Source organism: Protopterus annectens, chromosome 1.part0 (genome assembly GCF_019279795.1).
Source record: "Protopterus annectens isolate FY-2018-M chromosome 1.part0, PAN1.0, whole genome shotgun sequence".
Lineage (NCBI taxonomy): Eukaryota > Metazoa > Chordata > Ceratodontiformes > Protopteridae > Protopterus > Protopterus annectens.
The window spans coordinates 1,374,078,832-1,374,105,430 of NC_056725.1; positions in this window are offsets into that span (position 1 = coordinate 1,374,078,832).

Sequence of the window (26,599 nt, forward strand, 5' to 3'; positions counted from 1 at the left end):
ACCTGTATAGGGGTGACACAGCAGTTTGATCATTATCCATGACTGTATGACAGCTACAGGGTGCACTGTGCATGTTAACATGTTCGCCTGTACAATAGCATATAGTATGCACATGTGTGCATACACAGGGTAGCATACTATAGTATGCGGCATGTGTGTAAACATACCTTGCATATGATGTTACATTACATATTGTACAGCGACACATGCAGCTAAATGGGATATAATAGTTATACATGCAGTAGTGACTTACCAGGCAACTCCAGGCTCGGTGGTTGGGAGACACCCACCTCCACGATGGCAGCTAGTGTTTGTGGATGCTGTTCTGAGGGTGTTCCCAGGCTGGCCAGTAGCTCCTCGGTAGGTGTGAGTGGGGGCTGGGTTGGTGGCCCACCACCTGTTCTACCTTGTTCCCTGGCGATTGTATTGGCACGCTGTTTCACATGTCGTATCAGGTCCGTGCAGTGTCTGTGCACCTGCTGGTATGTGCGGTTATGGCCACCCACATCATTAACCCTCCTGCGAACTTCCTGCCACAGGTCGTCACGCTGCTGGGCATGCTGTGGCACATGGCTGAACAATACCTCATAGTTATCATGGAGCTATGGTATGAGGGCATCATCCTCCAGGTGGCTATATGCTGGCAGGCGTGAACAAGGCATTATCTGGAAGACATAATGATGGAGACAGGTCACAGTATCACAGAGATGTACAGAGATACAGCTGCACATGCATTTGTATTAAATCTAGTACATATGAACAGTTATCTTTGCAAATCGTCATGACACTGACACGACTGACATGTTTGTGTCACACACATGTAACACCCGTTGTGCATTGGATATCATCACCATATATGTGTGTCACCTCATTAGCTCATACTCCATGTAAATGCTGCCTTGATGTAGGCATGTCTATTTGCCTGTACTGGTGTTCTTACCTATCAGCACATGCCTGGATGTGTCCACAGTAATGCTGTTGGCCTTGATGCTGTGTATATGTCACATATCAACACATACACTGCCTTAACGGACATGAGCAGTGACAATGCAGACATGCACACAGAAACCTTTACATGCATGTGTTTTGCCATATACATCTACACAGCACTCTACAGCAGTTCAACATCCTGCCACATATCACCTGTGTTGCACATGTGATACACATGGGACATTGGCTAGCTGGATGTTATTCGCAGGGATGGTTATCAACTATAGCATGTACAGACAAGGTCATGCAGTAGTGTGTATGCCCTGGGCCATGTATGGGCATAGGATGTGAGGTTTTCTAGCTATATCTGACAGACATTTTGCTACCACCAGGTGCATCAGTGCCACATTACTGATCCAGACAGTTAATGATACATCTACCATGCAGTCATCGCATCATGTATGACAGAGATGACATGTGCAGCTTTGATGGACAGGGTTGCATGGTATGGCAGGAGTATGTAACATGTATGGCACAGGGATCTGTCCAGCATGTGGCGATCCTTGTAGTAGGAAGGTGGCTGTCCATGACGTATGTCTTTCAGATCAGGATATGTATGTGTAGCATGTCCAACATCACAGTGTTGCACATGTCTTTATGCAAGGTAGCCAGCATGCTGCATAGTGGAGGTGAGGATTGTGAAGGCTGGTGTCACCCATCCATGCATGGCCAATACCCTTAAAGGTGATATGTGATCCGATATTGGTCACCCAAGTGCTGAGTATGCCTGTCCAATGATCTCCATGCTCATGGATGGCACCCTGTCATGACTTGGGTGCCTCGTATGACTACCTAATATGCCTGGAGACATCACCAGCTCAGGGAGGTAAACTGCACAGCACCATCCCTTACACACAGTGTCCATAATGTTGACCGCTGCCTGGGTGGTAGTTAATGGGTACAGAGTTATTAACCTAGTGGTGACAATGCTATAAGCGGCTGTCAGATTGCGCACATATGTCACGCACCTCACCCACAAAGCCTATTCTGTATGTTGTCCACAACACTGAGACAGCTATTGCTCCTAGGTCATGGCCATTCACATCCTTACATATGCAGATGCCTCCCATTTGTCTGTGTGGTATGGGCTACAATGAGGGGGGAGTACAAAACATTAACCCTGTTTTACTGTAGCTGCCACTGGTGTGATATGCACATGTCACTCAGACATCTTTTGTAGTGTTGCTTCTGTCAACAGGCCACTGGTAGAACACTCCTGTGACATATGAAGGTACATCTAGTATACTCAGTGTAGCTGGAACATAGTATGGGTGATGATGTCCTGTGACCTGTCACAGGTATGCTATGCAGTGTGAAATCATCCGTACTGTCATCTACATCTGTACTGCTAACATCTACGTTGTTAAAGGTTCATGGACTTGCAGACCATACTCAGCAGGGTAATAGTGCAGTGCCTCCCATTATGACTGGTGTCTCCACTTGTGGGTTGCAGTGGGTTTATATTATCCAACACCCTATCTGTATTGCATATTCATGCTCAGCACTTGTTCAGAACATGTAAGCACTTCATGAGCTACTAATTACTATAGCACCCATTCCAACTCATTTCCTACAAGTACACTGTCTGTCCTTACATTTCCAGCTTGCTTACAGTACAACAGCTGTTGTACACACGTACCTCACATATCTTGTGAGACATGGTTGAATATACAGGCATGTCCAAGTGTCAATTACCAGTGTTATTGCCTGTCTATATGATGAATATGGCAAACATGAGGCAATATAGCAATTGTCTCATGTACACAGTCAATGCTCACCTCCCAACATACGACACTACAGCCTGTGGGAGATGCACATATGTAGCCATGCTGGAGGTAATGCTCTCTCCAACCCAGACTGAACCTGACATTCATGTGGGGATGTTAAACATTTGCAACACACCCCACTCATCACATAGTCTCACTAGATCTCCACCACCACAGGCCACACATAGTATGACTACATTTGCAGAACCTCTCCATACTCTCTGTGTAGGCAACAGAGGCAGCCCCCATCACCAAACACAACACCAATTACTTATAGCCCACAGACTCATGTATGGCCATCAACTACAGCCAATAGGGTGTCATAACATACCCAACACACCGGTCATAGGTGACTCTGTAGGCGGTCACACTGATGCCCCACTCAACAGGCTACACAAGGCGATAGTCGCTTACATCTGGCTACCGGGTTACAGGATCCGCAACTTAACCTATGCACCCATGCCACACCTCACCAGGTACAATTTGACTGTCATTCTCCATGTTAGTGTGACTGCCCTGAGATGTAACTTCCTGGACTACATGTACAGGGACATGCAATAGTTCTCCGGTCTTGTAGCCCAGAAGGTATTGCCCAAGCCCTGAGAAGCATTCTGCATTCATCCAGACTGATACCACTGTACGACTGAATGTTTCACTTCAACAGTTGCCTATGCTTCAGCTGTCATTCCACAGGCATCCAGTATCTGTCTGCTTTGAATGACATGGTCAACAAAACACGATGCTTTGGCACAGATGACCTGCATCTGTCAGCCCTGGGATTACGGATAACATGTAAAGCTCTTGCTGCTCCTATACTGCCTCTCTTGGACAGTTTCCAATAACATATTCACCACCAGAACAGGAACAGGCAAGCAAAACCTGGGGTAATGTTACTCAATGCTTGACATCTTCATCTCTAACACACTCAGACAAGGCACTCCTTCTAATGGACCACTTCGATATCTCTGCAGTGACTGGGACCTGCCTCTAGGCTCCAGAGAGCACACCTGCACTGACAGGTTATACACAGACCACACCTTTCAGTCATGTAACCAGGACCAGAACACCCACGGTGGAGGTGTGTCCATATTTCACAAGGATGTACACACCTCCAGGCTGGTTACTTAGCACAATGCATCAGAGGTAATCCATGTGCAACTAACTGTGGCCAGAACTGCTATACACATTGTAACTTGCTACGGATTCCACACCATACCCCACAGTTACTGGCCCTCATTTCTTGGTGTACTGGACAGTATGGTTCAGACAGGAACTAGTGATGTGAGACTGACACTACCCCACACTTAACTGGGATACCTACTCATGTACCGACACATCAGGCCAACGCTTTCTTGGATTCATAACCTCCAATCGGCTGGATCAACCCATACACACCACCACCAAGGCCAACAATATCCTAGACATGGACATTACCAACATGTGACTGGTGTTCCACACCTGGGGTTATCCCCTCATTGGTAGTTTCTGAACATATGCTAATCACCCTTGTTATCCACATCCCGGCACCACACCCTTCACGAAATACACAGTACAATATTTCTACAAGGCCTACTTCAGACGTCTTATGACAGTGGTAGTAAACATCATGACACCCGTGCAGATGGACAATGTAGTTACAAACACTGAAACATACACCACTGCACTTCATTAGCACTTACACGACTGCATGGATCATGCGATCCCAAACAGAGCCATGATGGTACCCATCAGATAACGGACGCCACTCTGGGGGTCCAGTTCCATGGACATAATGTACAACAAAAGGTGGAGGCTGTTGCAAAGTGGAGTACAATCCCATGGGTGGGGTAGCTCCCTGGTCAGCCTCAGTAGGAATCCGGGATCCCTTATCACATCCTGCAAAGCTAACTATGTAAACATTACTGCGACACATTCCAAGGACTACCACAAAGTGTTATGGAGGTATGTCAGTACTCGATGGCAATACCCACATCTGCTCTGACATACGACAGTTAGGCAGGAACATTACAGAACCGACTGATATTGGCAACATCCTGGCAGATAGGTTCAATGCTAACTTTACACCCATCTCACTCCCTACAGGGCCAAAATCTATACAAGAACAATGCAGAGTCCCTGCGGTCACAACTACACAGTTCCAACCTGCACTCTCTAAGGCCTGGAATACAGACTCCATGGGACCGTCCAACATCCCAGGCTGCGATTTACACAAACCTCAGAACGACATGGCTCCCCACTTGGCCACCAGATTCACTAATAGCCTTGTATCAGGGATTGTGGCCCCTGAATGGCACACAGCAACAGTTATCACACTCCACACAGATGGCGCCACAATGGACCAGAGGGACTAATGCTCTATATGCCTGACTGGACTGTTCTGCAAGGCTATGGGGCACATCATCATGGAAATCATTCAGAGACATTGGTGGGCTCCAGACCTTTGATACCACCCAGGTTGGATTTGTTAGGGCCAGACCATGGCTCCTAAACCTGGTGGACTCCTTTGATACAATTGCCAGGGTAGTTGATGATGGTAAGGGGGTCCACACAGCCTACCTTGTCTTCTCATTGGCTTTCAGCACCATTCTCCATTCTGGTATTGACAACATGCACATCCACCTGCACATCGACCCCTACATCTCAAGATGTTATGCACAGTGGCTCACAGACAGGACCCACACAGTGAGGGTAGCATACCATAGTACCTACTGTAATTCAGTTACACTTGGCGTACCCCAGTCATCGGTCATAGGGCCCCTCATGTTCGATATATGCTTCCCTGAGGTACAGGCTAGCACAGAGGGACTTTCCCTGAATAGGTTTCCAGACGACTGCAAACAAGGAGCCATGATTGATCCACCAGCTGATACAGACACCCTTCATAAAGGTGTCACTGTGTCGGATACCTGGTGTCAATAACATGGCCTCAAGCTGCATGACACAAGGTACATAGATATCCCCTTTGGATTACACCAATCACCCACTGACTATCACATAGGTGGTAGTCCCCTACATACATGTGACATTATATGGGATCTTAGTACACACGTATATAGCACCCAGTCCTTTGATAACCATATTGCCAATGTGGCGTGGATATCCTTCTACTTGGCCACCATAATCTGTGATGGGTTTGTAGCTGGAACAGAGGCACCCATTGTACCTCTATACTTCTGTGTATGAAACATGTTCAAGGGTACAACACCCCTTTTGGGGTGTACCTTACAGAACAGCAACAGCTTTACATATCACAACATTAACACACCATGAGGATTATTGACCTCTGAAGGATGACATATGCAGCACAACTACAGGCACCACAACTGTACACATTTGCATACTACATACTCAGGGGTGACCTCTGCTGAACATACAGGGCTGATGTCCACAACAATATTGATGGATATACTCCACATAAGCAACATAAGCAAAAGCCACTGAGAGCAACATGCTCAGGGATATGTACACAAACGCAACAATGAGTGGGACATGCTTGAGGGATACATTCCTGAACCGGACACTCACCATGCTTTGGAACATGATTCCTATGTACATCAAGCAGGGACCCTCACTAGCACTCTTCATGAGATACCTCAATGGGTGGATGGGAGACAGACATGTACGCCAGGGATCACTGCAGTGGCTGTACTGTACACAGGTGTAGGTAACAAATGGCTCTGCTCTTCACAGACACAGGACACTACCCTAGGGCAGTGCTGCCTGTGAAAACACTGTAGTTGGGCTTACAAATGGACTTGGCCAGACAGCATAGCACCTAACTAGGAACCTGTGAAGCTATTACATGTCCTTTGTGCATGGATAATTGAGTAGATCTTCCATTTCAATTAGCTATCATGCTGTTACACTGTCCCGTGACTACAAGCCATATGTATCCTGTTATTGTGTATTGTACATGCCAATAGACATACCTTATGTTTGCATGATATAACAGTTATGCTGTGTAACATATCTGACATATCTACCTACAATACTGTACATTACACATATTTTAAACATTATCCCATAATGCAAAGCATACTTGCACAGCAGGACCACCTTAGGCATGTTATTCTCGTTATATGCCCATACGCATGCCTACTGTGACAGTATATCAACATATACTATCCCCTGTTATGGCACATACTTGTTGGACAAACCCTACCACTGACGGCGGGTGGTGTGGAATTGTTGTGTTTAAAGCCCTCATGTAGCATCCCTTGTGGTGTATGAGATGTTTACCTTGTGGCCCACAGCAGGACACACAATTTCTAGAAGCGTTACTTTGCTCAACAAGACATCACTACATAATACCTTTTCCCACTTTATGCATTGCGTACACTTTAATTAATACAAAACAGGCTCTACATACACTAACATACTGAGTGTTCTACATACCTTGTTAGCGTTCCGAGTCTTCGTAAATATCTCTCTTACACCTTTCCTGTTTAAACGGTTCTATGGTATGAGCATATGGTTTGAATATATGGCAAGGCACCCTTATATACGTAGATACCTGTAACATGTGGTATCCTGCCGCCAATTGGTGTTCCTGAGTAAATTATTACATGCACAGCTACTCCATTCACCAATTACGCAACAACAGTGGGGTATAATTGAATACTCCACTCGGGCGTTGCCCTTTTGCCCTACCTTTGAGGGAGACGGTCTGTATGTGTTTTGTTGTGAGGAATTGAAACTGCTATTTGGAGAGACATGGATATTTTAAATTCATGTCCCCCGTGGATTTTGTGTGACGACTAGAGTATGTGGTTTTACATGTGAGTGTACCTGTCATCTCAACCGTCTGATAAGGGACTATTGCAAACAAAACCTGTAACATCGTCATCTGTTCCATTATACAACAGCTACAATTTCACATGGTGCCATTACAAGTGTGTCTCTTACAAGGTATGTTAACGCTTCTGCAGATGTAATTGAGTGAGTGGATGTTTGTGATGTTATTACAGTCTGTATTGCAATTGTTTCAGGTGTGGGGGAGATGTAGGTGGGTGTACATAGCATATACAGGTTTGTGGGGACTGCATTTCTACATATTCCATATGTGTGTGTGGGCTCCTTCCCTAATTGAAGACCTATCATTTAGTAGACTAAAACTATGGTTGTTGCAGGCTTATACATTGAGCCATTGTTAATTGGTTCCTATATAGCATGCAGGTGAGGTTGATACTTCAATCCCTCCGGAAATACATGGATATGTAAGGGAATGTTACTAAATGACAGCTGTCTCGTGTATTTCTGTCACAGATATTTGCACTCATTGCAGTTGTGTTGGTGACTGAACCTCTTTGGCTTGGGTTGCCACCTTTTCAAATGGCCATAGTGGGACATTTGTAGGACACACATCGGTGTTTACAGGCTGACACATACCCACGGTCAGTACACAGGATAGAACGTACTTTTATCCTAAATACATACTTATTCTTGTAGCACTTTAGCTACTTATCATGTTTCTTGTAACATTTATGTATTTTAGATACAGGAATAACTATTTAATGCAACTATTACATAATATATGGGACATAATTTATGTCCTACAATCTCGACGTTTGCCCTTTGTAATATTTGTTGTCAGGACACAACTGCCCAAGGAAGGGCTGTCCCTCTTAAAGTGGGACAGGTGGTAACCGTATGCCTACGGCCAGCTATGACCACACCTACCGTAATGATCTACCTCCGAGTTAGCACTAACAGACACACAATGCAAACACACACACACACATTACAGTCCACGGAAACGCACATGGCACCCTCAGCACACACGTACACAGACTACAGCAATCACAAACACACTTGAACACAGTACCTACCTGGACCGCAGCACCAGCAGCGATAACTAAATGTCCCTTAATATCGTGATAGTATTACTCGCGGTCCTAGTGTTCCGGTACTGTGGTCTTTCGGTCTTTAAGCCTCGTGATTACACGTGTCTGTATGTGAAACATTCGGTAGTTGGCAGTATCCTATTTATTTGTACCTCCATGGTTGCGTACATGTCGTTGACATATCTATATATTTGCAGATATAGGTGAATCCGTATATATCGACATATATCTCTCTATCACCCTTTATATCTCTATTTTATATATATATATATATATATATATATATATATATATATTAGAGAGAGAGTGAGAGGGAGAGTGAACACACCTTTTGTTGTGTACATGGCGGTGTATACTGTTTCCTGAACTCTGCACGTTTGTGTTTTAACCTGTCACAATACACACCTGCCATTGGTACATCTCAGGTAGCTTAGTGTTAGGTGATTGTGTACATGATTGCGTGTTCTACTCCTGGCAGTGGTTGTTTTACCTTTCAGAGCAGGCACTATTAGTACAGGGGTGAATAATGCTAGTTTCACCTGTTCTGGACATCGTTAACCATGATCTGCGTGATATTCAGCAAAGCTTAGCCCTGTTTCACGCATATCTGTATAGTCATGGTTAAACGACGCTTACCAGCACTTGCCAACACATAAACCCGCTAGCTAACATGTGCTAAACCTGATCTGATGACCTGCATCCAACATCCATTATTCGTGCCTTCAGGATTACATAACGGCCCTTGCAGGATGTGGAACCGGGAACATGCACGACAGTCAGTGCCTTTACCACTTGGGCATCTGGGATTTGCACACGTGTTATGGGGTTTTGTATGTGGACTGTACTATGGCTGTTACTCCATACTGCAATCAAATGTGTAACTCAGTTAGTTTACATATGGATGAGACCTATTAATGGTATGTCCAAGTGATGTTTAATGGATGTGCTCCAGCACTGGGAATCTATGTCACAGTGAGCCACACACTATAATGTGCTACACCTTCACACAACCATAGGTGGAGCATGCTGGGGTGACAGATACCTGTCATGGGTACTCCCCATGCTTTGCCACTACATCCCTGATTACATTATATGGAGCCCCTCATTAACACACCAGGGAATCCATGCAGAGTGGGTGGGGAACAGTGATTACACACATGGATCCCGCAATTGGCTCTGCTCCACTGAGGGACAGTTGGCTAATTGATGTGGTGGCAACAGCAGACACTGTTTGCCTCGGCTGATGAATGGCCTCTGCCAATTGGGCGTGTACCTACCGATGTACCTAGGAACCTATACATACAGTATCAACATATGCTGTTAGGTGTGTGTACTGTTCAGGTGTTGACTTTCCTTGTTCCAATAGCTGTTGTGTGTGCAATGGTTGAGGGCTGCCTATGTAGGATTCACACAGTAGGCCACCTATACATTACAATTTACAGGTGGTCATGTGTGTGTGCCATCCAGTTTACTCTGTGTGCAGGTGGAGAGGTGTGCCAGTCCATAGGGGCCTACACTGTCAGTGTATGTGCTATACATTCCCTCTTTGCCAAGGCATGGGCATATTGGACATGCCTCCGTCTGCCTACTGGGGCTGGCACAGGGTGTTCGTGGTCTGAATCCCTCTGTGCCTGTGATGGCCTTGGCAATTGTGGTGGGCTGTGAGGGCCTTCACCATTATGTCCCTGCTGCAGCTGTTTCCGCAGGATTATATTATGTAGCATGGCACATACTATGAAGATGTGGGCACACGTGCCTGGAGAGTACTGCAAGGCTCCACCAGATATGTCCAAGCAACGGAACTGTGATTTCAGCATCCCAAACACATGCTCTATAATGATTCTGGTTTGTGCGTGTGCCTCATTATGGCATTCTTGCATGGGTGTGTGCATTTCTGATGGGAGTCATCATCCACGGCTCCAGTGCATAGCCAGCATCCCCCACAAGGTGGCCATATGGGATGTCCCCCCTGACAAATACCTGATACAGCTGTGAGGCATGCCAGATGTGGGAGTCATGGTAGCTTCCAGGGCTGCCAGCACACACATCCATGATAATGCCCTGGGCATTGCACATGACCTGGCAGTTGATGGAGTGGTATCCCTTGCAGTTTACGTAGTGCCTACCATGTTCACCGGGTGGTGACTTGATATGTATGTGCGTGCAGTCTATAGCACCCGGTACCTCCGGGTAGTGTGCCATATGGTGGAAGAGACGCATATTGCTGGCCAACTCCTCCTGAGTTCGGGGGAAGTATATATGCTCATTGGCATGTGGTAACATGGCATCCAGGAACTGGTGTAGTATCCTGGATGCTGATGCATGTGAGCTCCCCATTATATCTCCAGTTGGCCTTTGAAAGGTACCTGTGGCTAGTATTCTCAAGCTTACACATACCTTCGTGTCCACTGGGATGGGTTCCCCTCTGTTGTTTCTGGATCTCAGGAGTGGCCGGCACAGCTCAACTATTTGCTGTAAGATGTCCCTGTCCACCCTGTAATGCTCTACTATCTCCAGATCATGTAGCCCCTGGTAGGTTACCCTTGGTCTGAACATTCTTCTCCTCCTCCGGGGCCTGCGGTGGTTGTCAGCATCATTCTCCACAACACCTTCAGTCTCTAACACATGGTGATAAATCACAGCTATGGCAGCTCCCAACATGTACATTGTAAAAGTTCCCCGTCTGTTTACACCGATGGTGCAGTGTTTGGGAATACACAGGTGTGTATGAGGTGCCTTCACACTTTATACTATTGTGCTTTGAACACTGATGATGTCATAGGGTGTGTATGTACAATCGGAGCTACAGGGTATCTTATGTGCTTTACCACAGGTACTGCTATTGTGGTGCCTTTGGTGTTGAATTACATTTAGCTGCCGTGGATTACCTCTTGCTGTTCCCTTAACATTTCTTAACATTTCCCCTCCCATTTTCTGGCATGCATCCAGCAGCCTGCTTTCTTTTGTACTTTCCAAAATCTGGCTTATCTTGCGAAATGTGTTATATGGCCGATCTACTGCATGTTTGCTTTGCTCTGTGGTGACAGTTCTCTTTTCTTTGCAATCTGACACCTCCCCTATCCTGTTCTGCAGGTTGCTGCGAGCAGACATCTTAGCTGCCATCGATTGCCCACTGTGAGTTAATAGGTGTTGGTTGCTCAGTTGTACTCCAGTTACCCTACTGCGGCATTTCCTTATTTTCTTCCCCTAACCTTCCTCTTTGAGCTGTGATGCGTAGCACGTGCATCCACTTACCGGGTTTCGGGCACGTTTTCATCCACGTACACATGTGCTTTCGGGCACCATGTGTGCTCTCAGCTAAACAATGTTATACCTACATCCCCACCCCTATCCTGCGGCTTTGCTTAGCAACAGGCAGCCTGGATTTGCATTGCTCCAATGTGCTTACAGCTACAGTGGCACACCCCACTGCTGATGTCATGTATACCTCCAAACCACTCCTCGGTGTTGTAGTACTGCGCCGTATGGTACATCCTTAGTCCAGCGGGACGTTTGCGATTCACTATTACTTGCCTCATTTGCATAGCATTGACTACTAATTCATAGTTACCGCGCCGAACACTGTCACAGACCCTTAGCAACCATTGCAGCTTGGTTGTGGTGCACCATGCATTCCATTGAGTATTATGGTGAAATCATGATTTGTATTACATTGCGATTTTATGACATTTGTATATATTTTCCTTGTGTTCCTGTTTGTGCACACATGCCCTGCAGTTGTACTTTGTGTTATTGTGGACATGACATTAAATGTTGTTTTTTAGGTGTTGTGCATCTTTTCTTATGCCATTGGCTGTATATTTAGCCATTGGCATATGTTAACTTTGTAATACATGAGTCTGGTCCGCTTTCATAGCTCCGATGTTCTGTTTGGCAAAATGTAAACCATTTTTTTTTTTGGTTTACATTTCTGTAGGCTTACGCTACACCTGCACCACTTAATGAATCGCTATGTACCTTCATTTTCATGGTGCAGTACTGCGCATGGGGTGATTAGCATACCTGAGCTGAGGGCTGCGCAGATCTGGCGTATGCTGGTCGTGCACGTGGAATTGGATCGTACCTGAATCGCTCGGTGGCCATATTTGGCATTATACCGCCTACGCTACGCCTGCGCCTGGTGCAAGCTTCATGAATCCTGGGGTCAGAGTATATAGTAAACAAAGTACTCTGATATTTTGTAAGGTTTAATGTAGTAAGAAAATGGTCCTTTAAGATTTATACCTGAGCAAATTAAAAAAGCTGTTTTAGCCTGCCGCCCACAAAGAAGCAAAATAAGCAATCCCACTTAAAATCCATAGTAATTTCAAGATGTTGGATGAAGTAAAATACAGTTATTAGTAATTTGTTATGAAGTTGGGGTGCCTTCTGTGTGGAGTCTGCATGTCCTCCCTGTGGTCGTATAGGTTTCCTCCCATATCCCAAAGACATGCTGTAGGTGGATTGGGCACTCTAAATTGGCCCTAGGCATGAGTGCATGTGTGTGTGTGTGTGTGTGCCTTCTGTGGAAGGGTGGGCACCGGGCGGGCAACTCAACATCGTAAAACTCCATTGCCAATCATGAGCAGACAGGTGATCCACTGTGGCAACCCCTAACTGGGAAAAGCTGAAATAAGAAGAAGAAGAAGATTAGTAATTTGTTATGAACCATGAAAGAAGGTGAGCATTATACTTCAAGTCCAGAGACAAAGTAGATATTTACAATATTCATGATGCAAGTTCATCTTTAAATACATAAGCACTGGAAGATACCATGCTACTGGTACCTTAAACAAGTACCACTTCAGTCATATTTTGTGTGTAGTGATCTATGAGGTACATATCTGAAATACTTATAGGAAAGGGTTTTGTTAGACAGGCTTGGGTTTTCTTTGAAGGTATTTCCTAGAAGATGGATAATTTATTTGGGCTGAAGGAATGGATTCATGAAAGTCTTCTTGCTGATGCTCTGAAATCTTTTATTTTTCCGGAACAGATTTTAAAAGTTCTGCAGCTAGGCCACCAAACAGAAAGATATCTGCAACAAAAACATTTAAAATATGGTCTTTAGTATTCCCAAACAAATTTCCTGCCATTAACCAGACACAGAGGATGTGTTAGAAAATTCAGAAGAAGATGCAGTAGATAAACTGGCTTGGTCAAGTTTCAGTCTGAAGCAAAGATAATAATTACCTTAATCTTATTTGGGTAGCAGATTAATAGGCCTATACACAGGGCAGAAACGTCAGAATGAAAACATTTTTGTTCTGTAAGACATGGAAAGTTTTAAATACAGAAGGAATTCTTCCCACAGACTCTGGTATCTTTAATAAATGCAAGAGTCTCCTCTTTACAAATGAAATTCCTGTCACTGGCAAGATATAACTCTCCTGTATGGGGCTTACAATTTCATTAAATGTAATGTCCAGTGGAAGTGAGCCAAAGGACAGTGAAAAAGAAAGAATAAGAATCTCCATGGTCAGAAATATGTTAATGGGGAGCAGAAATGGCAAACTTCTCAACAGACTAAATCAATAACACTTTTAGGTCTTTTATTTGTCTTAACCAAGTTCTGTGTCAGTACTGATGTAACTTAGATTGTTGCAGTCAAAATTCGGACCTACATTAGTGTCTGAAAGTGTCAGATGCTGGTTCTGATTTTTTTTTTTTCTGATTAAGCCAGTATTCTTTTTAGTGTTAGCCTCTTGTAGTCTATGGGAAGCACAAAAAATCATCCCTTTCGAATGGGACAAAACAGCATTTGACAGTGGAGTAAACACAGGTCATCTATAACAAAAACGTCAGGCTCAGCCACCTCTTTTACTTCTAAAATGGATGTGAGGCTGTGGATTAGGGAAAAACTGGTTGACCAGGATGACTGAGTAATTCAGTGATTCCAAATCATCAACAGAGGATGCTAATCAAAATGTGGATTTCAGCAACATAAAAGTATATGAAAGTGCATCACAGAAAGTGTAGAATGGGAGGAGAAGATGATTTGAGGACACTGTACATCAATAGGAAGTCTCAAATGGCTGTGAAGTTTGAAGAGACAAGTTATTCAACATTGTGGGATAAATACTTAGCATGCAAACAAGGGGGACTTATAGCTGTTGCAGTCATTTAATATGCAAGCATGGAGGAGTATACCTAGGGAAAGTATTTACTATACAAATAAGGGATGGGGTAGAAAATTCCTAATGTAATCTTGTTCATTTTGTTTAATTTCACTGCTGTAACATTTATTTGTTTAGACTGAATTATTTCTAATCAATCCTGGAATGTCTGACATTTGGACTAGCACTGGTATTGATGAGGTTACCTAGTTTTGTTTGCATTTAATATGCACCACAGTCAGCAGAGGAGCAACAAGCACACAATAAACTGTCTTCATAACCTTGACATTGTGAGCTGGTAAAATAAAATGCTAATCTCAAAGATAGCATTAGAAGGAAAGTACTTCAAGACCTACATCAGTCCAAAGAAGTGAAAGTCTTTCTTTTTGATGGTTGTAGCTTTCTTTGGACTAGTGGTTTGCCTTTTTCCATTTTCAGTGGATGTACTGTATATTTTTTCACTGATTTCAAAGGATCTGAGATATTTTCAGTTAGAAAAAAGTATAAAACTTTCTGTCATCTCATTTCAGTTGTCTGTTTAAATATGTTATAATGTTCATAATTATTTTATGTTGAGGGCCTAGGTAGAAAAACACCAAGAATGAAAATGCTTTGGCGCTATCTGTCTACTGCAGCACATTTATGAAGTAACATAGCTGATGCTATCTGTGAAACTTGAGAAGAAGATGAAAAACTGTAAAAGTACAATGAATTAAAAATATGAAAAGAGGGTCACTTGAAAAATAAACTATTATTATTATTATTATTATTATTATTATTATTATTAAAGAAAACAACAAGAACAAATCTTTTTCTTACACAATGGAAGTTGTCTGAGCTTCAAAACTGAAGAGAAACTGAAAAGAATGAGGAGCAATATGTGCTATATAAGGGATCCACATGTCAGTCTATGCTAGTACCTAGCTAGTAGCAGGCCTGCGCTGGTTCTTCAGAGGAAGATGTCACTGCTTTTTTCAATTTCTCATCGGGAGATGTCACAAATGAGGTAGGTAAACCCAAATGTTATGATTTGCTGCTATAGTGACCCTCCTAAAAGAAGACCATTGCTTACAGCTATGCTTCATTATATTAAAAACTCCAGAGAAATGTGACATTGGTTGAAATGGAGATGGGAAGAAACAACTGTATAAAAGATCAACCTGACAAACATAAGTGTGTGCACTTAATACACAAGTAGTAAATGCACATTCAAAAAAACGTTCATGTATAGTACGTGGGAACAATAGCTTTTTACTATAATGGCTACAATATCCATATTATCCTGGAATGATAATGGCCTTACAGGTATAAACAAAAAGTAAAAAGTACTGAATTATTTTAAGAAATACAGAGTGCAAACAGAAATATTACAGAAGACACATTTGAAAATAAATGAACATATGAATTTGGCAAAGAAAGGATTTCAGGATGGATGTTCAGCAGAATATCAGGGACATAGGGAAAGGAGACTAATATTGATTATTTGAGGGGCTCCAACAATGATAGAAGAGGGAAAATATAATAATGGTAAATATGTGGTGGTCGGGGTGATTGGCAAGGGAGGAAGATTACACTGGCATGTATTTACATTCCACCAAAAGCTGCTATTATGGAGCTAAAGAAAATTCTGAGAGAAACAATCAGCATTCAGCAGGGAATATTACTTGTAGGTTGGGTCCAAAACTTGATTTGCAACAGTGAAGGTGTATCGGGGGACCTAGATGAGAAAATATAAGAAAAGAGGATAGATTTCTGAAGAAACTTATATAAATATTTGGTATGAAAAATGTCAATTCAGTAGTAGGAACTCAGAAAATATTTACATATTATTCCTCAAGGTACAGTAAGTGGGATAGACTGAATAGAAATTATACTTTACAGGAATATGCACATTTAATTGAAAGCTTTGACACATCCGATAACTATTTCAGATCATGTACCAGTAAAAACCACAATAAAAGTGCAAGGCAGTTAAGTAAATATGAGACACTGGTGCTTTCCACCTACCTGTTAAAAAGAGTGGAATGTAAGAAATTGGTAGTGGAAATTATTTGAGAGTTATTAGGGAAGATACAAATTCCTTAAGAAGGAATGGCTAGTAAGTGGCATAAAATGAAAATGAAGTTTAAAATAGGGTAGAAATGAAGGAGAAAGAGATATGGTTAAGAAGCAATAAAACTATTTAGAGTGGCTGACAAAGGTAAAGTATTGCAGAATAAGGAGAATCACACAGAAATAAAAGGGAGCAATTGCAGAGTGCTATAGAGAAAATAAGGGAGTATTTGTAAATATGCATGAGTTTAGAAAGATTGCTATTAAGCAACTATTTTTTGATAGCGACTCCGGAGCACAAAAACTTTTGACACAGTGACTTAGGCAACAGAAAGTAGAAAGGATTGTGGTCAAACTTAGGAGCATATGACAAAAAATAAATAACCAGAGATCCTATAGCAATATTAGAGATATACTGGAAACTTTATGAAACTTTGTATAAATCAGAGGAATGTGGATAGCAAGAAAGAGCACAATGGAAATATATATGGAATACTTAATTATGTTAATATTAGAGGTAAATGATGCTCAACAACTAATAGTTAAGATGGGAGGAGATGTGATAAAATTATGATATATAATCAATCTGCAGGAAAGCCTCTAAGAACAGATGGTATTCATGTGGAAGTTTGGAAGTTGGGAGGGAAGAAAATGTTAAAGAATGGCAGTTATTATAAAGAAAGAAAGCATAATTAGTGTATATAAATGGAAAAAATGTTGATATGGTTTGTTTTCTTTTTGTATTAATGGTTGTGTGCCTATGGTGATAATTTAATAAAAGTGTTTAAAAATGTTTGAAGCTGTACTGTGGATTAACTGGTACTACCTTAGTGCTAAAGATCATGCTAACAGTACAACTGAACAAATTGCAGCATGTATTTTTTATTCAGTTATTCCCACTCCCTTACCTGTTCATTTCTTAATTCATCTCAAAACCTCGCACATAACACTGAATGTCCTGCTGTGGTAAACAAATATTAACTGACATCAGTCTGCAACATTCAAACTTTGTTTTGCTTGATTAAATGTTGTACAGTCTATCTGTGCTTTTCTCAGCAATATTGTGAGTGTGTAGTCCCCTCAAGCAAATGCACACGCGCGCGCGCACACACACACACACACACACACACACACACATGCACGCACGCATGCACAACACAGATGCGTGCACACACAGACACACAACACATTTTCTACTTTTCTACACTATGTATGAGATCCATGATAGATATTAGGTTTTCCTGTGAATTATATATGTATACAACAGGAACATACACTGTCACCAGGCCATTCTATTCTAGTGACTTGTGCACCAAATTATTATCTATTTTGACTACTACTTTTGGAATCAGTTTAAATGTTCTTTGATCTGTGCACTCATTTATGCTCTATTCCTTGAGATGGAAGTAGGCACAATGATAATCATTTCTAAAGGTTTTTGATGGGGGGTGCGTTGTTATACTATGTTTTGTGATGTAACTGAAATGTAAATCTTTCCAGCTTTCTCCTGAAAATGGGTAAATGTTTAATAAAGCAAAGCAAATAAAAAAATATGCTAAAATCAGATTGTAAAATAATTTCTGCTGCAGTAATGACTTTCCTCTGGCCTGCCAAATGCGGGAGGTAAAGGGCAACTGTAGCTGACAGCTTTGTTCTCCAAGCAAAGCTCCTAATGCTTAACGTTACTGTTTTCCATATAAAACACAAAGCAGGAAAGAAAAACATCTGTCATTTATGTTCTGTGGGAGAGACACAGATCCAACAATAACTGAAATGCTTGCTGAGCAGACGTTCACCTATTCATTCTGCTGTTCTCTATCACTAACCATATGTTTGTTATCACTATGGTATCATAGGTTGAATCACTTCTGTTGTTATTCAAGAGAGATGGTATGTTGTTATTCATTTGCAGATTTGCATTTTTTATCATAATTAACTGATGACATCTTACTACTAGAGAAGTGCCAGAGAGAGCGGTAGTGGTGTCTCTGCTTCTTTTTAACCTTTTTATTAGCAACATCAGGTTGGAAATGAAAGGCAACACAGCAGTTTTTGTTAAGGATACAGATAACATAAGGCAGACATTTGAAAGGAAGATAGTGAGATGCAACTGCAGAAAGCAGTTTAAAAATTAAAGCATGTATAATTAAAAAATTAAATCCAGAAAAATGTATTAAGATATACAACAATAAAAGAAATAACATCAATTACCAGGTGTGTGTTTTAAGTTTGATTTTTTTTTTTATTTTTATTTATTATTAAACATTTACTGCGGTTGAGGTGCTGCGGTAGCATTGTCACCTCACAGTAAGATGTTGTCCTGTTCGATTCTCAGCTAGAGCTTCTTCTGTGTGGAGACATGCATGAATGGGCATACCTTCATTGAAGGTTGTGCGTCAGGGCCGGCAACTTGGCATGTAAAAATCTACTGCCAATCATTAGCGGACCAGAGTTCCACTGTGGCAACCCCTAACCGGGAAAAGCCGAAAGACACAACATTTATTATTAAACATTTGTTTACTGGGAAAGTCTGACTGACGTGGCACTTCTCTAGTAGTAAGTGCTAAATTAGGGGAGAATTTGTGGTTACCCATCCATTCATCCAAGTTACATGTGAATAGAGTAAAAGAACCATTCTGTTTTATATGGAAGGGAAAACAGTTCCACAGAAGTTGTATTCTCTGTGATACAAACCTATCAGTCCAGCATGTTATGTTAATCTTGCAAAAGAGATTGAGGTCCCTTGAGCAGGTTTTTCTGATACTACTAAACTTCCAAATGTGAAATAGGTCTGACAGAACAGGGTCAGCTGAAAATCTATACATGAGGCAGAGGTCACCACTTTGCACCTTGTAAACAATGCAAAATTTGAGAAAAAATCTTTTTGTTGGAGCTCTATAACAGTTTCTATAATAAAAGAAAAAATGCATGCAGAAATAATTTTAATTCTCAAGATACCATTAACACTCTTGCTATACTTAATAAGGAACTCCAGACCCTGATCAAATCAACCAAAGCCAGCTATAAGGTAAAAATAACCACCCAGGTGAAGGATAACCACAAAGCCTTCTTTAACTACATTAGAAATGACAGAAACTATGCCCAGCACTGCACAGAGATTAGAGTAAAGGATATCACACACTTGGTCCCAGAGGACATAGCCAATCTACTAGCTGCTAGTGACAAATTTAGTTAAAAACTTCACTTCTCCTTCCCTTCCTATTTTTACAGATCACATACTCACATCTACATCCCTCTTAAATGTCCCAAGAACAAGTCCTCAGAGCGCTATCCAATGCCAAGAAATACTACTTCCATGAGGCCAGATAACATACTTGGGCTGCCTACTGGTCATCCTGAAACATGACTTGTCAACTCCCTTGCAGATGTTATTCAACTCTACTGGATGACACAACAGTCATCTCATTGCACAAAGGTTGGCCATCAATGGACCCAAGTAATTATAGATCCATAAGTCTGATTAGACTCTTCTTAAGCCAATGGAAAGGATCATTATGGAATTAATAAATAAGGACATAAACAACCCACAAACTCTTGACCCAAGCCATTTGGATTCATCAAGAGTAGATCAAGAGTAGATCCTACCTACTTAACCTGCTTGACTTCTTCAGGAAGGTTACTGAAGCAATGAATAAGGACAAATCTGTAGACACCGCATATCTAGACCTCACAAAGGCATTTGACACCACCCCACACTCAAGTATTGAACTTTCCACACTAAATGTAAATCCCTATGTAACCCATTGGATAGTAAATCAGTTCACAAATAGAACACAGTAAATTAAGGTGCATGACTCCACCTCCTCTGAAAAAACTCACTAGCATTGTAACTCTTTGTTCAGTCCTTGGACCACTCCTTTTTGGCATTTACTTTTTGAATGTCAAAGCAAATGCGAAGAGTTATAGCTGATCAAGTTCGCAGATGACTGCAGTCATGGTGCCATCATAAACTCCCTATCAAATTCCTCCAAGAAGACCTTCCCCAAACAAAAAGCTGGAGTCAAAACCATGGTTTAAAAGGTTTAGTGTGTGGATTTAGGTGGAATTTAAGGAAATTGACTATGTTGTAAGGGTTTTGGGTAGGTGTTTGAGTGTATGTGAGCATGTTTGGAAGTTGTACGTGTGGGTTAGGGTAGGCAGGTAAAAGTATGAGTGTTTATGTTTTGAAAGTGGTGGTGTTTGTAAATATGTGATGTGTGTGTGTGTGAGGGACTGTAGAATGTTTGGTTGTGAATTTACTGTCTTTTTCTGTTTGGTGTTATCTCGAAGTTAGTATATATAAGTAGCGGGGGGGTACAGGGGGGGTTTGCCCCTGCTTATTTGTAATGTAGGTTTGTTAATTTGTGTTTGTGTTTTGTTTGTTTTTTTGTAGTGTGGGTAGGCTGGTGTATCGTGTGGTGTATGGTGTGTTTAACTTCGCAATTTTAAATTTTGCGTTTTTGGGGTTTCAGTATTTTGCAGATTTGACTTTATAGTCTTGACACACTGAAATTCGATGTTTCAGTATTTTGAGATTATAAAGTGAATATATATATATATATATATATATATATATATATATATATGTATGTATATTATATATATATATATATATATATATATATATATATATATATATACACATATGTGTGTGTGTGTGTGTATATATATATATATATATATATATAAAGTATAATACTATCCTTCAGCAAGCATGACTTCCCTTGTAACTACCACATTGACAACATACCCCTGAAAGTTGATAGTATATCAGGATGTCATCAACTAACTGTCGTTTGATCACTGTGTATCCGGTATTGTAAGGAAATCCTTTTTCATTGCACAGCTTATATCTAAAGATACAGAGTCCTGCTCTAAGGATGTCATTTTTCCACTGTACTCAGTTCTCATCAAGCTGATCATTGAATGTAATGCCCCTTTCGTTCTCAAGCACTTGTCACAGCTGGAATGGCCGCAATTCTTTTTCACTAAAAAAAATTAAGGGCATAAAATCACAAAAACCTATTCAGATCATCTTAACGCCTTGTCTAGCTTCACAATATCATACAGGCTACAAAGAGGCAACCTCTGCCTTGTATATAGAACATCAACAGGTCTTATCCTGTCAGACCTATTTTACATCTGCAAGTCCAAAGGTAACACCTGCTGAAAGGATCTCAGTCTCTTTTGCAGCATAAATAGAATGTATCAGAGAGATAGGTAAGTATCACAGACGATACCTTTCCTATGAAACTGCTTTCCACTCCACATAAAACAAAGTATTTCTCTTACTTTATTCTAATGTGATTTAGACAAAATGGATGGGAACATGCAGATTTCCTGCCAGTTCAGCACCCATGTCTCTCATAATTAGAGGCAACAAGTAAATGTCCAAACATATCCTTGTTGTGCACACCTCTGGGTTATTCATATGCAAAATATAAAGACTAAAACTTCCATGGGGATGTAAGGTTAGGCTTCATGAATCTAAGAATCTACAATAACTTTGGTTTCTAATTACTCCTTTTGATTAGTACAGTATTAGAAAATATAATTATTTCTTCCTATGCTCACTACTGGTTTTTACAAGAGATGTTCTTTCTGAGTAATAGATGAGACAGAAACAGAATTAGAAATCTATCAGATTGCTGTCTGTTGCTGGCTGCCTAAATTCAGCCAGCTGGCCCCAGGATGGCAATTTTTTTTGTATGCTTCTTATACCCCCACTGCCTGCTAACCATCTGCCTTTGCCATCATTCAGCCCTCTCCTTCCCCACAAGGTGAAAACCAATCATAGAGGCTATCACTTGCACATCTGTAAATTTCTTTTTTATTAGTCTCTAAGTCTGCTTCTTCAGGCCTGTTGTGGGTACCTGCACCACTGTGATGGCCTGCTATACCCTTCCACTGCATATGAGTGCTCCTACCCTCATGTTAAGGAGGGCTGCCATCACTGGCTTGTCATGCCAAGCCCATATCTCCATTCATAGTTATTTCACCTACAAGCTTTCTTTTACATGCAGTAAAATAGTCCCCAGACCACCAGTCACTCTCCCAAAGAAGGTGAGTTGGCATTTGCCACTCATTCCTCTTCTTCCCTGTTTGGCTCTTCACAAGGTTGAGCCGGTAGCCAAACTCAGGTTGTCTGTCTCATAATCAGGGGATTCTCTGTCTATGCCAAACAGCCAGGGCACAGACTAGTAATATTATTAAAATTAATGTTTAATACTGCTATTCAATATTGATGTTTATTACTTTATTTCTTTTAACCCCTCTATTACTCAGGCACTGCTTCTGACCTACTCTATTATTTAGTTTGTGCTGCTTGTTTCAGATATAGTGCCGTGAGATACTTAAATATATGTTGAAAACATTTTTTCTACCAAAATATCAGGATATTGTTTTAGTTTTTCTGCATGCAAGAAATAATTTAGTAAATATCCAAATAAACAATACAATATTTAAAATCACAAAATAGGCTTGATAGTTAATACTGCTCCCAACAATGAATTTTATTAAAATCTCCCTAGCACCTTAGCCAAATGCCTTCCAAGGGAATCTGACAACAATCTCTTACTTCGCATTTAAATACACAATCAATCAGTACCATTCCTGAATTAAAAAAAGAGTACATGACAAAAAATTCACAATAAACATGTGGACATTTCTTCTTCATCTTCTTCTTCTTCTTCTTTCGTCTGCTCCCGTTAGGGGTCGCCACAGCAGATCAACTGTTTCCATTTATTCTTGTCCTCTGCATCTTGCTCTGTCACACCAACCACCTGCATGTCCTCTCTCACCACATCCATAAACCTTATCTTAGGCCTTCCTCTTTTCCTGTTACCTGGCAGCTTCATCCTTAGCATCTTTTTCCCAATATACTCAGCATCCCTCCTAAGCACAAGTCCAAACCAACGTAATCTTGCCTCTCTGGCTTTGTCTCCAAACCTTCCAACCTGGGCTGACCCTCTAACATACTTATTCCTAATCCTGTCCATCCTCATCACACCCAGTGCAAATCTTAACATCTTCAACTCTGCCACGTCAAGCTCTGACTCCTGCCTTTTTGTCAATGCCACTGTCTCCAAACCATATAACATAGCTGGTCTCACTACCCTTTTGTAGACCTTCCCTTTCACTCTTACTGGTACTCATCTGTCACAAATCACTCCTGACACTCTTCTCTACCCACTCCATCCTGCCTGTACTCTCTTCTTCACCTCTCTTCCACACTCACCATTACTCTGAACTGTTGATCCCAAGTACTTAAACTCATTCACCTTCACCACATCTACTTCTTGCATCCTCACCATTCCTCTATCCTCCCTCTCATTCACACACATATATTCTGTCTTAGTCCTGCTGACCTTCATTCCTCTTCTCTCTAGAGCATATCTCCACCTCTCCAGGGCCTCCTCCACCTGTTCCCTACTCTCACTACAGATCACAATGTCATCTGCAAACATCATAGCCCACGGGGACTCCTGTCTGATCTCATCTGTCAACCTGTCCACCACCATTGCAAATAAGAAAGGGCTCAGAGCTGATCCTTGATGTAATCCCACCTCCACCTTAAACGTATCTGTCACTCCCACCGCAGACCTCACCACTGTCAGACTACCCTCGTACATATCCTGTACCACTCTTACATACTTCTCTGACACTCCCAACTTCCTCATACAATACCACAACTCCTCTCTAGGCACCCTGTCATATGCTTTCTCTAAATCCACAAAGACACAATGCAACTCCTTCTGACCTTCTCTGTACTTCTCCATCAACAATCTCAGAGCAAACAACTCATCTGTAGTGCTCTTTCCTGGCATGAAACCATACTGCTGTTCACTAATCATCACCTCGCTTCTTATCCTAGCTTCCACAACTCTTTCCCATAACTTCATGCTGTGACTAATCAGTTTAATCCCTCTGTAGTTATGGTTAATAAATCTGCTTTTATCAAATATTATGACATTTTAAATTCATTGCTTTAAACTGAACTAGATTAAACATTTCAAATTAATGGCATTATTTAATCAGATCTATATTAATTCCACAAAAGACATATTTATCTAATACGTCTTCAGCAAACACCAGCTGCCAAAATTCACTTAAGCAAACTGCAGAATTTTTCCCATGGTTTGCAAACACTCACCTAGCAAATTCCGGAACACACAACGGACTAAATCAAATGCACCCAACATGAGGTGGCTGCACCCCCGCCCCACATCCTGCCTAACTATATATACCAATTCTGAGAATGCACTACAGTGGGGAAAAGGGCAAAGTTGAGGTGATGACTAAGTGTTTTTGAACCATGGGAAAAATTCTGCGGTTCGCTGAAGTGAATTTCGGCGGCTGGTGTTCTCTGAAGACTTATTCAATTAATACGTCTTTCGTGGAACTAATATAGACCCATTTAATCCACAGGGGTGACATAATATGATATATAATAATCAATTTCACCTAAAGCTGATATAAGGCAAGGACCACACACCCCCAGACAAAATACTTTTAGCCAATATCACAAAATGAAAAGCATCTGTTTCACCACCATGTCATTGTAATGCGTGTGTTGCCACACTACTATTTGTATCCCTGTTCCTTATGTCAGGAAAAATGTTCTTGTATTCTAACCTTAACTGGCCTTTTTGTTTGACCTCTATACCATTTTGTCTCAATGCAACTGCATTTTGTAGCATAAACTACTTTATTTGACAAACAATTGTAATGCTGAGTAGACCTTTGTATTTTACCATTTGTAATATATACTTGCTTACAAACATTAGACTTACCACACTTGAATGTACCTACTCTTAAACTTGTGGTATGTTAAGTTATATTTTTAAATGATAAAATCTCTCCAATATTCAGTCCTGTACTTTACGAGAAAATAGGTGTTCTTGGGAGAAATATAATTTCCCAAATCACAACTACTTTTTAAAGTTAATGTAAAGCTGTTTTAAGTTCATAAAAAAATGATAGTTAAATAAGATAACTGATGCTTTAAGCCTTCTTGCCTTCCCACTATGAATGCAGCACATAACATTTTAATGCCCCTACCTGCTGAAGAAGCATTGTGAAAAGAGATGTGGTGAGAGATGCATTGTGTTTGGTAACTTCAAGTTAGAGATTTTTCAGGTTATTTGCTGGAAGTCTTTCCTTCCTCTCAGCAGACTTTCACACTGCTGCTGTCATTGGTGGCCTCTACAATGTTTTGTAATAGTAAGTGAAGCAGATTCGAGAGGCAGGTTACTGACATGAGCACACAGGATGTGATGGTTTCACTGGTTATTCTCTTCATGTGCATTTGTGTGCAGGGGTAGTTTGGTAACATGTAGAACAATGAACATCTGATTTTAACAATGCTGTGTGATGTTATGATCATTTATTTTATAGCACTGTTATGTATGAAATTACATCACATTAAATCAAGAAGCAGTCTCCCATCGATTAACCATATTAATTCTGCGCCCCAAAACAGGTTTATAAATTAGTAGTTATTTGAGCTCATTCCAGTGCAGACATATATATCAGCCATAAGACTCTCACCAAATGGTATGCATTGCCATGTAATACTCTGAGAGGTGATTTTTTTAAAAAAACAACACTTTACTGATGCCTTATATATCACTTCCTTAGTAAGTGATATGCTGAAAAAAGGGGTATTTTGTTGTTTAAATAATGGTTCATAATTGGCTCTCAGATTTAAATGAGTTTATCTGATTTCCTTAGTGCATATAGGGTAAACAAATCTTTGCAGATTTTTTTACCTGCTATTAAAACATATCAGGTAACTTTCTGTAACATTATGGAATCTGTCAATTTCCTTATT